Source organism: Myotis yumanensis, unplaced genomic scaffold, assembly GCF_028538775.1.
Source record: "Myotis yumanensis isolate MYYU_CA2020_CCGP unplaced genomic scaffold, mMyoYum1.0.hap1 SCAF_3, whole genome shotgun sequence".
Lineage (NCBI taxonomy): Eukaryota > Metazoa > Chordata > Mammalia > Chiroptera > Vespertilionidae > Myotis > Myotis yumanensis.
Genome location: NW_027223754.1, coordinates 102,208,206 through 102,221,447, shown reverse-complemented (window position 1 = coordinate 102,221,447; position 13,242 = coordinate 102,208,206).

Sequence of the window (13,242 nt, the reverse complement as noted above, 5' to 3'; positions counted from 1 at the left end):
TAAACTATGTGACATACTATTTTTTAGAAAAATATATATAGTTTTATTGATTTCAGTGAGGAAGGGAGAGGAAGAGAGAGAGATAGAAGCAGCAATGATGAGAGAGAGTCATTGATCAGCTACCTACTGCACAACCCACACTGGGGATTGAGCACACAACTTGTGCATGTGCCCTGATCAGAATTGAACCATGACCTCCATAGGTCAATGCTCAACCACTGAGCCAAACCGTCTGGGCTATGACATATTCTTACTAAGATTTTTTTCTGATATATCTTCTTGAACAAAAAGAAATCACAAGAAAAAAATAAACAAATTGGACTACATCACACTAAAGTTTTTTGCATAGCAAAAAAGAACTATCAACAAACTAAAAAGACAACCTATAAATTGGGAGAAGATATTTGCCAATGATACATTTCAAAAGAGGTTAATATCTAAAATTTATATAGAACTCATACAACTTAACACCAAGAAAACAAACAATCCAAATAAAAATTGGGCAGTCCTAGCCAGTGTAGTTAAGTTGTGAGGAGCAGGTTCAATCCCTGGTTGGATTATGTACAGGAGGCAACTGATCAATGTTTTTCTCTCACATTAGTGTCTCTTTCTCTCTCTTTCTTTCTCTCCCTTCCCCTCTCTTTAAAATCAATAATCATGTCCTAGGGTGAGGATTAAAAAAATTGGGCAAAAGACCTGAATAGACATTTCTCCATGGAGGACATACAGATGGTCAATTCATATATGAAAATACATTTAATGTCACTAATTATCAAAGAAATACAAATTAAATCCACAATGATAGATCACCTTACACTTGTCCAAATGGCTATCATCAATAAATCAATAAACAAGTGTTGAAGGGGATGTGGATGCATTGTTGGTGAGATTACAAATTTGTGTGGTCACTATGGAAAACAGTATGAATTTTCTCAAGAAATTCAAAATGGAACTAACATATGACCCAGCAATTTCACTTCTGGGTATTATCTAAATAAACCCCAAAACAGTGTTTCAAAAAGATATACATCCCCGTTTATTGCAGCATTATTTACAAAAGCTAAGATATGAATCCCACTTAAGTGTCTATTGATAGATTATTGGATAAACAGTAGTACATATATACAATGGAGTGTTACTCAGCCATAAAAAATAATGAAACTGTACCATTTTTGACAACATGGATGAACTTAGTAGGTATTATGATAAGTGAAATAAGTTAGACCAAAAAAAAGACAGATACCATATGATTTCACAAAATGTGGAATTAAAAAACAAAACAAACAAATATACAAAACAGAAAGGAACTTATAGATACCAAGAACAAATTGATAGTTCCCAGGTGGGAGGTGGGTTAGTGGGCTAGGTATAAAAGATGAAGAGATAAAAAGATATAAATTGGCCCTGGATGGTGTAGCTCAGTTGGTAGGAGTGTCATCCTGTATACTAAAAGGTCTCGGCTTCCATTCTTGGTTAGGGCACATACCTAGGTTGTGGGTTCCATCCCCATTCCCAGTAGGGGTGTGTGTGTGTGTGTGTGTGTGTGTGTGAACCAATCAATGTTTCTCTCTCACATTGATGTTCTCTCTCTCTCTCTCTCTCTCTCTCTCTCTCTCTTTCTCTCTCCCTTCACCTCTCTAAAAAATCAGTGAAAATATCTTCAGAAGGAAGTTTAAAAAATGTATAAATTGGCAGTTACAAAATAGTCATGGAGATGTAAAGTACAACAGAGGAAATAATATTGTATTATATGAAAGCCTAAGCGATCATCCAACTATTCAACCATCTGACAGGTAGCTATAATGCACACTGACCACCAGGGGGCAGACGCTCAACGCAGGAGCTGCCGAGCTGCAGTGACTTGGCAGCTGCAGTTCTCGGGTGATGCACTTGAAACCAGAGAGGAGGGAACCTGATTCTGGGGTGCATCACTCAAGAACTGCCCTCTCGTAATCTGGGACCCTTCAGGAGATGTCAGAGAGCCAGTTTTGACCCGATCCCCACAGGCCAGGCCGAGGGACCCCACCATTGTATGAATCCATGCAGTGGGCCTCTAGTATTGTAATAACTATGTATGGTGTCAGGGAGGTACAGTAGGTACTCGGGTTATGTTGGAGATCTGTTCCTATGGCGCGATGTAATGCGATTTTCACCATAAGTCAGAACCCACCTACATAAGCACCTACTTCACTCACATGGAGCACATACACAGCAGTAATGAAGTGAAACAGTAAAAAAATAAATTAAAAGAAAGATACAGCAGAAAGGCTGGGGAGGGTTGGTGGGGGAGGTAAGAGATCAACCAAAGGCCTATGCATGCATATAAACATAACCAATGGACGCAAGACACTGGGAGGGGGGTGAGGGCATGTGCCAGGGGGTAGGGGAGGCTGGGGGAAGGTCAAATGGAAATAAAAATGGAGATATATGTACTACTATTTGTAATACTTTAAATAATAAAAAAAGTACAAACTTCCAGTTATAAAATAAGGCATAGGATGTGATGTACAGTGTGGTGACTACAGTTAACAATACTGTGTCTTGGATTTGAAAGTTGCTAAGAGAATAAGTCTTAAAAGTTCTCATCACATGAAAAATTTAATTTTTGAAATTATATACTAAAACATGAAAAAAAAGAAAGATAACAATTCCTGACCTTTACTTGTGGTAAATAAATAATAAAAAACAAAGCACATATGTACATATGCCAAAATAACGGAACTTTTTTTGTTTTATAAATGCTGTAAATGGGAGATGGCGATGTAACCATGAAACGACATACGACAAGTCCAACGTAACCCAAGGACTGCCTGTACTAGACTAATGATGATAATCACTTTATCTATACTAATAAAAAGGTAATATGCTAATTAGACCAGATGTCTTCTGGACAACCTTTGGATGTCCTACCGGACAAAGCCATGGTGGTGGGACCGAGGCAGAGTTGGTTAGTGGTGATCACGTCGGCAGAGGAGAGCAGTTAGGGAGATCAGGCCAGCAGGGGAGAGCAGTTAGGGATCAGGCCAGCAGGGGAGAGCAGTTAGGGCGATCAGGCTGGTAGGGGAGAGCAGTTAGGGGGCTCAGGCTGGCATGCAGGTGAGCGGTTAGGAGCCAGTGGTCCTGGATTGTGAGGGGGATATCCAAACCGGCAGTTGGACATCCCCTGAGAGGTCCCTGATTGGAGAGGGTGCAGGTCGGGCTAAGAGATCCTGCCCTCCCTTGCACAAATTTCATGCACCAGGACTCTAGTAAGTTATATAAATATCTAACCACTATACTATACACCTAAAATCACATAATATTGAATTAATTAAAAATACAATAAGAAAACTTAGGTTATTCTAAATTTGACACTCTGGAAGCTAAGTGAAATCCCCTTATTGACATTTTTGCAAAGAATGCTGAACTTACAGGAACCAACAGCAGTCAAGCATTTGTCATGGTTCAAAGGGATATTTTCCCAAAAGATAACTTATAAAGACTGATTAGAGAAGTCTCAAAATTGGCCTCAGAAAATTAAAACCTTGATTGCAAATTCAAAAACCAACATCTTTAGGTAAACAGAGAAAGCCCTGGTTTAGGCCAAATAATAACCCAGTCCTGTTGGACACTCTACAATTACCACTCCTAACTATTGTACGTGCAATAAATCATTGGTCTACTGACAAAATGATAGAATTCATGAATCAATATTAGTGGCAAAATACTAAAAAGGTCTCAAAAATCACCTGCCTAAATTGCCCCACTAGAACAACCTCTTTGCACTTTTCTCAGACATTTTAAATGTCCTAATCGTCTGTGCAAGTGTTGGCAAATAGTTTTCACACAGCTTCCCTCATCTCATCGTTGTAGATATGTTTTAGTAATGATGTGTAGCTTTTCTCATTGAACTGAAGCTTCCCCTTGTACACTGACTACTTGACTCTTTTATAACTAAAGTCATTTTAGAAAATGACCTTACCTGGGGAACCTCTCTGATCTCCATAGTCATGTGGCAATCCATTTTACCAGTCAGGTGATGGGACAAGTCTGTGCTGTTTGGCTGGTTTTAAAACACTTTCCCTATGCTTACTACCATCATTTCTCAGGTTTAATCAAATGCATTAATGGTATTATTAAGACCCAGTTTGCAAAATTTGTAGAGATCTTCCAAACACTTTGGACAAAAGCATTGCTGTTGATTCTTATAAATCTCAAATCTATCCCCTTTGGTTTTTCTTATTTTTATTGAATTTATTTAGGTGACACTGATTAACAAAATTATACAGGTTTCAGGTGCACAGTACTAAAACAAATAATCTGTATAATGTATTTTGTGTTCACCACCCCAAGTCAAGTGTCCATCCATCCCTATTTCCCCCCATACCTTCATCTGCATCCCTTTAACACCCAAAACTCCGTATCCATGAGTTTTTTTTTCTATTTTTTGTTCAATCTTTCCACCTTTTCCACTCAGAACCCCTCTCCCACTCCACAGCTGTCATCCTTCTCTCTCTCTCTCTCTATCTCTCTCTCTCTCTCTCTCTGAGTCTGACTCTCCATTGCTTGTTAGTTCATTTTGTTCAATAGATTTGACACGAGTGAAAGAATATGGTATTGTCATTCTCTGACTGACTTATTTCACTTAGCATAATATTATCCAATTCCACCCATGCTGTCACAAAGATGAAAATTTCCATCTTTTTTACAGCTGAGTAGTATTCCATTTTGTAAATGTACCATAGCTTTGTTAATCTCTCATCTACTGATGGACACTTGAGCTGCTCCCAAGTCTTGACTATTGTAAACAATGCTGCAATGAACATAGGGCTACATATATGTTTTCAAGTTATTGATTCAGGTTTCTTTGAATAAATTCCCAGCAGTGGAATTGCTGGGTAATAAAGCAGGCCCTTTTTTAATTATTTGAGGTAACTCCATACTGGTTTCTACAGTGGCTGCACCAATCCACATTCCAGCCAACAGTGCACGATGGTTCCTTTTTCTCTACACCCTCACCAACACTTGTTGTTTGTTGATATTGATGACTAGAGGCCCAATGCACAAAACTTCATGCAGAGTAGGCCTTCCCTCCCCTGGCTGCCAGCACCAGCTTCCCTCTGGCACCCGGGACCCAGTCTTTCCTCCTTCGGCAGGCACCTGGGACCCGGGTTGGCTTCCCTCGGGCCACCCACAGGCACCGGGACCGGGGGTTGTCTTCCCTCTGGCCCCGGCTTTGTCAGGAAGGAAGTCTGGAAGATGTCCAGTCTAATTAGCATATTACCCTTTTATTATTAAAGATAGCCATTGGTGTCTTGATAGGAATTGTGTTGACTCCATAGAGGGCTTTCAGTAGTTAGGACATTTAACGATGTTAATTATTCTTATCTATGAACACAGTATATGCTTCCACTTATTTGTATCTTCTTTAATTTCATTATTCAGTGTCTTAACATTTCTGAGTATAGGTCTTTGGTTAAATTAATTCCTAGGTATTTTATTATTTTTGAAGCAATTATGAATGAAATTATTTCCTTAGTTTTCCTTTTTGATAATTCATTATTGGTATACTAGAGGCCCAATGCACAAAATTCATGCAATAGCAGGCCTTCCTTTCCCTGGCTGCTGGCACCAGCTTCCCTCTGGCACCCAGGACCTGGGCTTCCCTCTGGCTGCTGGCAGGCACCTGGGACCCAGGCTTCCCTCACAGCCCTGGCTTCATCCAGAAGGACATCTGATCTAATTAGCATATTACACTTTTATTATTCTAGATAACAATGCAACTCATTTCAAGATACTTATTTTGTATCCTGCTACTTTACTGAATTCATTTATCAGTTCTGGTAGTTTTTAATGGAATATTTAGGGTTCTATATACAGTATCATGTCATTGCAAGTAATGACATTTTTATACCTTTACTTCTAATTTGGATGCCTTTTATTTTTTCTCCTTTTCTGATTACTGTGGCTAGCACTCCAGTACTATGTTGAATAAGAGTGGTAAAAGAAGACATCCCTGTCTTTTTCCTGATCTTAAGGTTGTAATTTTTGACCACTGAGTATGATGTTGGCTGTGGGTTTGTCATATATGTCCTTTATGATGTTGATGTATGTTCTCTCTATTTCCACTTTGTTGAGAATTCTTATCATAAATGGATGCTAGATTTTATCAAATGCCTTTTCTGCATCTCTTGATATGATCATGTATTTTTATCCTTCATGTTTATTAATTTGAGAATGTTGTATGGTCCTTCATCCCTGAAATACATCCCACTTGATTATGGTGTATGATCTTTTTAATGTATTACTGGATCTAGTTTGCTAATATTTTGTTGGGGATTTTAGCCTCTATGTTCATCAGAGATATTGGCCTATAATTTTCTTTCTTTTCAGTGTGTTTATCTGTTTTTGGAATTAGGATAATATTGGCCTTGTAAAATGAGCTTGGGAGTCTTTCCTCTTCTTGAATTTTTTGGAATAGTTTGAGAATGATCGATATTAGTTCTTCTTTGAATGTTTGATAAAATTCACTTGTGAATCCGTCTGGTCCAGGATTTTTGTGTGTTTAGAGTTTTTAGATTACTGCTTCAATTTCACTAGTTATAATCTATTCAGATACTCTGATTCTTCCTGATTTTTTTTGGAAAAATTTAATGTTTCTAGGAATTTATTAATCCCCTCCAGTTGTCAAATTTGTCGGGATATAATTATTAGTAATATTTCCTTACAATCCTTTGTATTATTTTGGTGTCAGTTGTTACTTTTCTTCTTTCATTTCTGATTTTATTTATTTGGGTCCTCTCTCTTTTTGTCTTGATGGGTCTGTTTAAAGTTTTGCCAATCTTGTTCACCTTTTTCAACCACCTCTTGGTTTCATTGATCTTTTGTGTTATTTTTATTAATACCTGAACATATCTTATTGATTTGAAAGAGAGGGAGAGAGAAAGAGAGAGAGAGAGAGAGAGAGAGAGAGAGAGAGAGAGAAAAACATCGATGTGTGAGAGAACATCAATTGGCTGCCTTCTGTATGTGTCCCAACTGAGAACTGACCTGGAATCAGACTTGCAACCTCTGGGTATCCAGGATGATGTTCCAAAAAACTGACCCATACTGGGCATGGCTGTATTTATATTTGAGACTTTATTTCATTTTTTTCTACTCTGATCTGCTGGGGTCCAATCCCAGCAGGTCCAGGGGTCCCCAAAGGTGTGGACGGAGTCGGCGAAGAAGGAATGACACAAAGACAGCCTTCAGTTGGTCAGCAGCCTAGTCAGGACCTATAGCCAGGATCTCCAGCCAAAGTTCTGGTCGGAGTTCTGGTCAGGAACTGATGAGGATCTGACGTTTATTGTCTTATTACATCCGTATTTATACCAGCCGATTCCAATCCCGTCAATTTCTATTACAAGGGTTTAAGGTGTTTCTCATCTCCATTCCAGGGAGTAAAGACCATGTAACTTAATTACCCGCCTGGCACTTAATTAAGGGGTTGTATCCCCTCCTTAACCTCAGGGAAAGATCCCCACCTGGGGAAACAACCTTTCTCGGAGAGGTGACCTTGGTTAAAACACATGGCGCTAAAGAGAGCAAACATATTAAAAACAGTATGCTACATACGCCAGGTCCACTGAAACACATGCTGTGCAGATGCCTCTTTCCTGCAGCGACTGTGTCAAGCAGCAAGGATGGACCGGCCTCAGGCAAACTCCCCCTTTTTTATTTTTTAAATGATAGCGCATGCAAATCAGCGGCCACCTCTCAGATTGGGCTGTTTAAGACTCGGAAGAAGACTGGCAAGCAATGATTTCAGCTGTCCTCAAGTTGTTGGTTTGGTTGTCCTTGTTGGTCTGGCTAGCGGGCGGCATCACTGGCAACGGGCTTCCCGACGTGTCAGCGAGTTGAAGGGCTGCATCAAAGGGTCCATCAGGGCCGTGCTTGATGGTGGCGTCGGTGTCCAAGGAGGAGTAAGCTGTGTTCTCTGGGTCAGCTGTTATGGAGGATGGAGGGTAGTAGAGAGAAAAAGAAAAGAAAGCAAAAGAACTACAAGGCAAGGAAGTGTGTAGAAAAAAGAGGAAGAAGAAAGGGAAGAAGGCAGCATCCTGCTCCAGCCCTTTCTTTCAGCTGCCCCTTTCCCTGTGGTCCAAGGTAGAAATGGGAAACAAGTCCTGTTGCAGTGAAAGGGAAGCTGCTGTCAGCCAGGTCTCTTATCTAGGTACTGATCTCAGCTGGACCAAGTCTCTTTCTGTTCCCGATCTGAGCTGGGCCAAGTCTCTATTCGTTATCTGGGTCCCTATCTGGGCTGGACATGGGAAGCAAGAAGCAGCCATGGGGGAAGGAGACCTTCCTCAGAAGGGGCGAGTGTTCAAGCCCCTGCACCATTGGGGGGTTGAGGATCTGTGCCCCACTTCTGTTGAACCCCAAGTTCTCTCCTACTGGCCCCTCTGTGACTGTGCCTGTCTTAGGTTGTTCCTCCCTGAGGAATCTTACCCGTCTTTGACTAACCAGCCAAGCTCCGGGGCCAAGCAGGGTACTGTGAGGTTCAGTTCTGTCTCCTTGGTAGTCTATGTCCCTCTGGCCTCCATGCCCAGCAACTGCCTTTGGATCCCCTCGCCTGCTGGTGGGGTCCTGGCATTGATCACATATCTTGGGGAACCCAGGTTTCTTCTCCAGAGAGAACCCAGCTCACTCCATTGGGCGAGAGACAGATCCATGGTACCAGCCACCGTGACCTCAGCATTAACAGAGAACTCAGGCAACAGCTGTGGGCAATTGGATTGTGAGAAGAGGGTCCCTCTTGACACAAGGGCAAGAGGGGCCAATATAGGACAAAGAGAGTCCCGGGACAGGGCTTTCTCAGCCCAGGATGTCAGGCTCTTGGCACAAGACAACTCCACGTATGAGGCATATACCAAACACCCCCAGTCACGGCAGAAAAGGGAGGTGCCCTTCCTGGAACAGTAGGGTAGGGAGATTCTAGAAAAGGCTGTATTCAGGAGAAAAGGAGAAAGGCCAAAGAACCAGCAAACAAGTAGTCAGATTAAGAAGAAAAAGAATAGGAGATGTGGGGCAAAGCTGGAACATAAGGACAGACAAAAAGGAGGCACATGTGATCCTTCCAATGGACAGGTGGTTCCAGCTCAGGGCTGCACATCTGCTGCAGACGTGCACTGGTCAGGTGTGCAAGGTTGAGGCGGAGATGGAGGGCGGTGAGACATAAGGTCGGACTAGACGGTCTGGAATCCACACAGGTGAGTCTGCGTCCTGTGGAAATATACAAGCATATCCTCTCCCCCGGGTTAAAAGTACATCAGGTCCCTTCCAGGCTCCTGTAAGCAAGTCTCTCCATTTGACGAGGACTTTAGGTTTAGTTAGATCAGGGTTCCAATGCCTGTACATCGGGGAATTTCCCTCAGAATCTACATTTAATATATTAATTACAAATAAAGTATGTTGTAGAACATGATGAGGAGAGCAATATTTAAACTCATTTTCTTGTAATTTTTTAATTTGTGTTTTTAAAGTTTGGTGAGCCCTTTCTACTATTGCTTGGCCTTGAGGATTGTAAGGTATTCCTGTAGTATGTGCGATGCCGAATGTAGAGCATAAGTTTTTAAAAGCTCTAGAGGTATAGGCAGGCCCATTGTCTGTTTTAAGTGCCCTTGGTATTCCTAGGTAGGAAAAACATTGGAATAAATGTTGACTTACATCTTTAAAGGCTTCTCCTGTACGTGCAGAAGCAAGGATAACATGAGAAAAGGTATCAATACAAACATGCACATAGCAAAGTTTGCCAAAAGATGGGACATGAGTAACATCCATCTGCCATAAGTCACAGGGCCTAAGTCCTCTTGGATTAACTCCAGTAGCAGGGCTAGGAAAATGAGTAGGACAATGGCCGCAGTCACGTACAATACTTCGAGCAGTTTCTCTAGATATGCGATAATATAGACGGAGAGCAGAAGCATTTTGATGATGAATGGCATGAGACCGCCGGGCTTCTTCTAGAGCTGTACAAACTATTGGGCGAGTTAGTAGATCCGCCTGATAATTTCCTTCGCTTAAGGGTCCTGGTTGACAGGAATGAGCTCTAATATGTCCAATATAGAAAGCCTTTTCTCGTTTATGAATGTAAGTTTGTAGCTGAGTTAACAAAGAGAAAATGGCTGTTCTTCCTTGTGGGAGAGAGGCGGTCTCAATATGAGGAAATAATTTAACTATATATTGAGAGTCAGTGTACAAGTTAAAGGGAACCTGTTGCAATTGTTCAAAGGCATAAATGACTGCCAAAAGCTCTGTTCTCTGGGCTGTCTCTAGGGTTTGTTGAACATGGGTTATTGAGTCAATGATTGTTACTGCCTTACCATTAGAGGAGCCATCTGTGAATACTAAGGAGGCAGGAGGTGATAATGGCTCTTTTGAACATTTAATAGGAAATATAAATGGATGTAGGGAGAGAAATTGCAATATAGGTGATCTTGGCAAATGATGTAAAATTTGTCCTGGGAAGTTACCTATAGCTATTTGCCACTCTTCTTCAAATTGTAATAGTTTGTCTAATTGTTCTCTTTTATAAGGTATTATTATCTCAGTAACTTCTCTTCCAAAGAGTTCGATACTGCGGCGTCTACCTTTGATAATGAGAGTGGCCACTAGGGAAGGATAGGATGGTACAATCTTCCTAGGAGTGACAGGTAAATGTATCCATTCTAATGGTCCTTCCTGCCATAAACATCCTGTAGGAGTATATTTAGTGGCTAGAATAATTAAGGCCCAAGATTTGGAATAATCTAAATACTGTAGTTGCTGTTTATTGATGGCCTGTTCTATTTTTGCTATAGCCTTTTCTCCTTCTACAGTTAATTGTCGGGGAGACTTAGGGTTAGAATCTCCCTTTAAAATGTCAAATAGAGGTTTTAAGTCAAAAGTGGTTATTTTTAGATATGGCCTGACCCAGTTGATATCACCTAATAGTTTCTGATAATCATTTAATGTGTTTAAATGATCTTTTCTTAATTGTAAAGGCTGATGGGTGATAGTAGAGGTATGTAATATTCTGCCTAAGTAGGAAAAAGAAGGTTCAGTCTGAATCTTTTCTGGGGCTATTTTTAGACCATAATTTTCTAAAGCAAGGACGGTCTGAGTAAGAATTTCCTGTAAAGTAGCCCGATCTTTATGAGCTATTAAAATATCATCCATATAATGAATAAGATATAGATCTGAAAATTTCTTTCTAATAACTTGCAATGCCTGATCTACAAACTTTTGACATAATGTAGGACTATTTTTCATCCCTTGTGGGAGAACCTTCCATTGATATCTCTGATAAGGCTGTTTAAAGTTTTCTGATGGTATGCTGAATGCAAATCTTTGACAATCAGCCGGGTGAAGAGGTATAGTAAAAAAACAATCCTGTAAGTCAATAACAACAACACAATACTCCTGTGGAATTGCCACAGGGGAGGGCAATCCAGGTTGTAAGGAGCCCATATCTTCCATAGTGTCATTTATGGCTCTTAGATCTTGCAAAAGTCTCCACTTGCCTGATTTCTTTCTTATTACAAATATGGGTGTGTTCCAGGGACTATTTGATGGCTCTATATGTCCCTCTGCTAATTGCTGATCAATTAATTGTCGGGCTGCTGTTATTTTCTCAGATGTTAAGGGCCATTGCTCGACCCATACTGGTTGTGATGATTTCCAGACTATGGGATCAGCAGTCCTATGGGCAATGGCCCCAATTATAAATCCTGTCGAGGAGTGTGAGGTATTACTTTCTTTTCCTAATCCCTTTTCTGGATTAAATCCCATGTCTAGCATCTGTGATGTTACTCTATCACTGGGGCTATATAATAGAACTCCCATTTGAGACAAGATATCTCTTCCCCATAATGTAAAGGGGATAGTCGTAATTACATAGGGACAGAATGTTCCTGAATGTTGATCTTCATCAGCCCAAGTTAAAATCTGAGAACTCTTTTTTACATTAGATGCCTTGCCTAGTCCTAATAGGGAAGTGGAGGTGGTGTGCGTGGGCCATGAAGAGGGCCAATCCTTCCCTGCTATGCAGGAAACATCTGCTCCTGTATCCAATATACCTTCAATTGGTTTTCCCTGAATTTGTAAAATTTTTGTCGGTCTAGTAGCATGGATTTCTTGTATCCAAAATTCTGCATCACTAGCAGCCCTAACCGGTCCGGCACTGATCTTTATTATTTCCTTCCTTCTACTAATTTTGGGCTTTGCTTGTTGTTTTCAAGTTCCTTTAAGTGTAAAGTTAGATTATGTATTTGAGATTAATCTTGTTTCTTGAAATAGGTCTGTAATGCTATGAATTTCCCTCTTAAGACTGCTTTCACTGTGTATAATAGATCTGGGATTGTTGTGTTCTCATTTTCATTTGTTTCCAGGAAGTTTTTAATTTTTTCCCTTGATTTCATTGTTAATCTATTCATTGTTTAGTTATTTAGCCTCAATATCTTTGTGTGTTTTACAGATTTTTTTCTTGTGATTGACTTCTAATTTTGTAGCATTATGATCAGAGAAGATGCTTGATACAATTTCAATCTTCTTAAATTTATTGACACTTGTTTTATGTCCTAACATATTGTCTGAAAATGTCTGTGTGCACTTGAAAAGAATGTACATTCTGCTGCTATAGGTGAAATGCTCTGAAGACATCAATTAAATATATCTGATCTAGTGTGTTATTTATGGCCACCATTCCTTGCCGATTTTTCTGTCTATAAGAACTATCTATTGATGTCAATAGGGTGTTAAAACATTATGATGTTGATACTGTCAATCTCTCCCTTTAAGTCCATCAAGATTTGCTTTACATATTTAGGTGTTCCTATATTGGATGCATAAATGTTTACCAGGGTTATATCCTCTTGTTACATTGCTCCCTTTATCATTATATAGTATCTTTGTTTGTCTCGTACTATATCCTTGGTTTTAAAGTCTATTTTTATCAGATATAAGTATTGCTACCCTAGATGTTTGTTCATTTCCATTTTCATGAAATATCTCTTTCCATCCCATTACTTTTAGTCTGTGTGTATCTTTCAGTCTGAACTGTGTCTCTTATATATGGGTCTTGCTTTCTTATCCATTCAGCTACCCTATGTCTTTTGATTGGGGCATTTAAGCTCTTTACACTTAAAAAATGATTGTTGAAAGGTACATATTGATTGCAATTTTGTTCTTTTAACTATGGTCCCTGTTTCTTCTTTTTCTCCTCCTCCCCCCTCCCTCCTCCTCCTC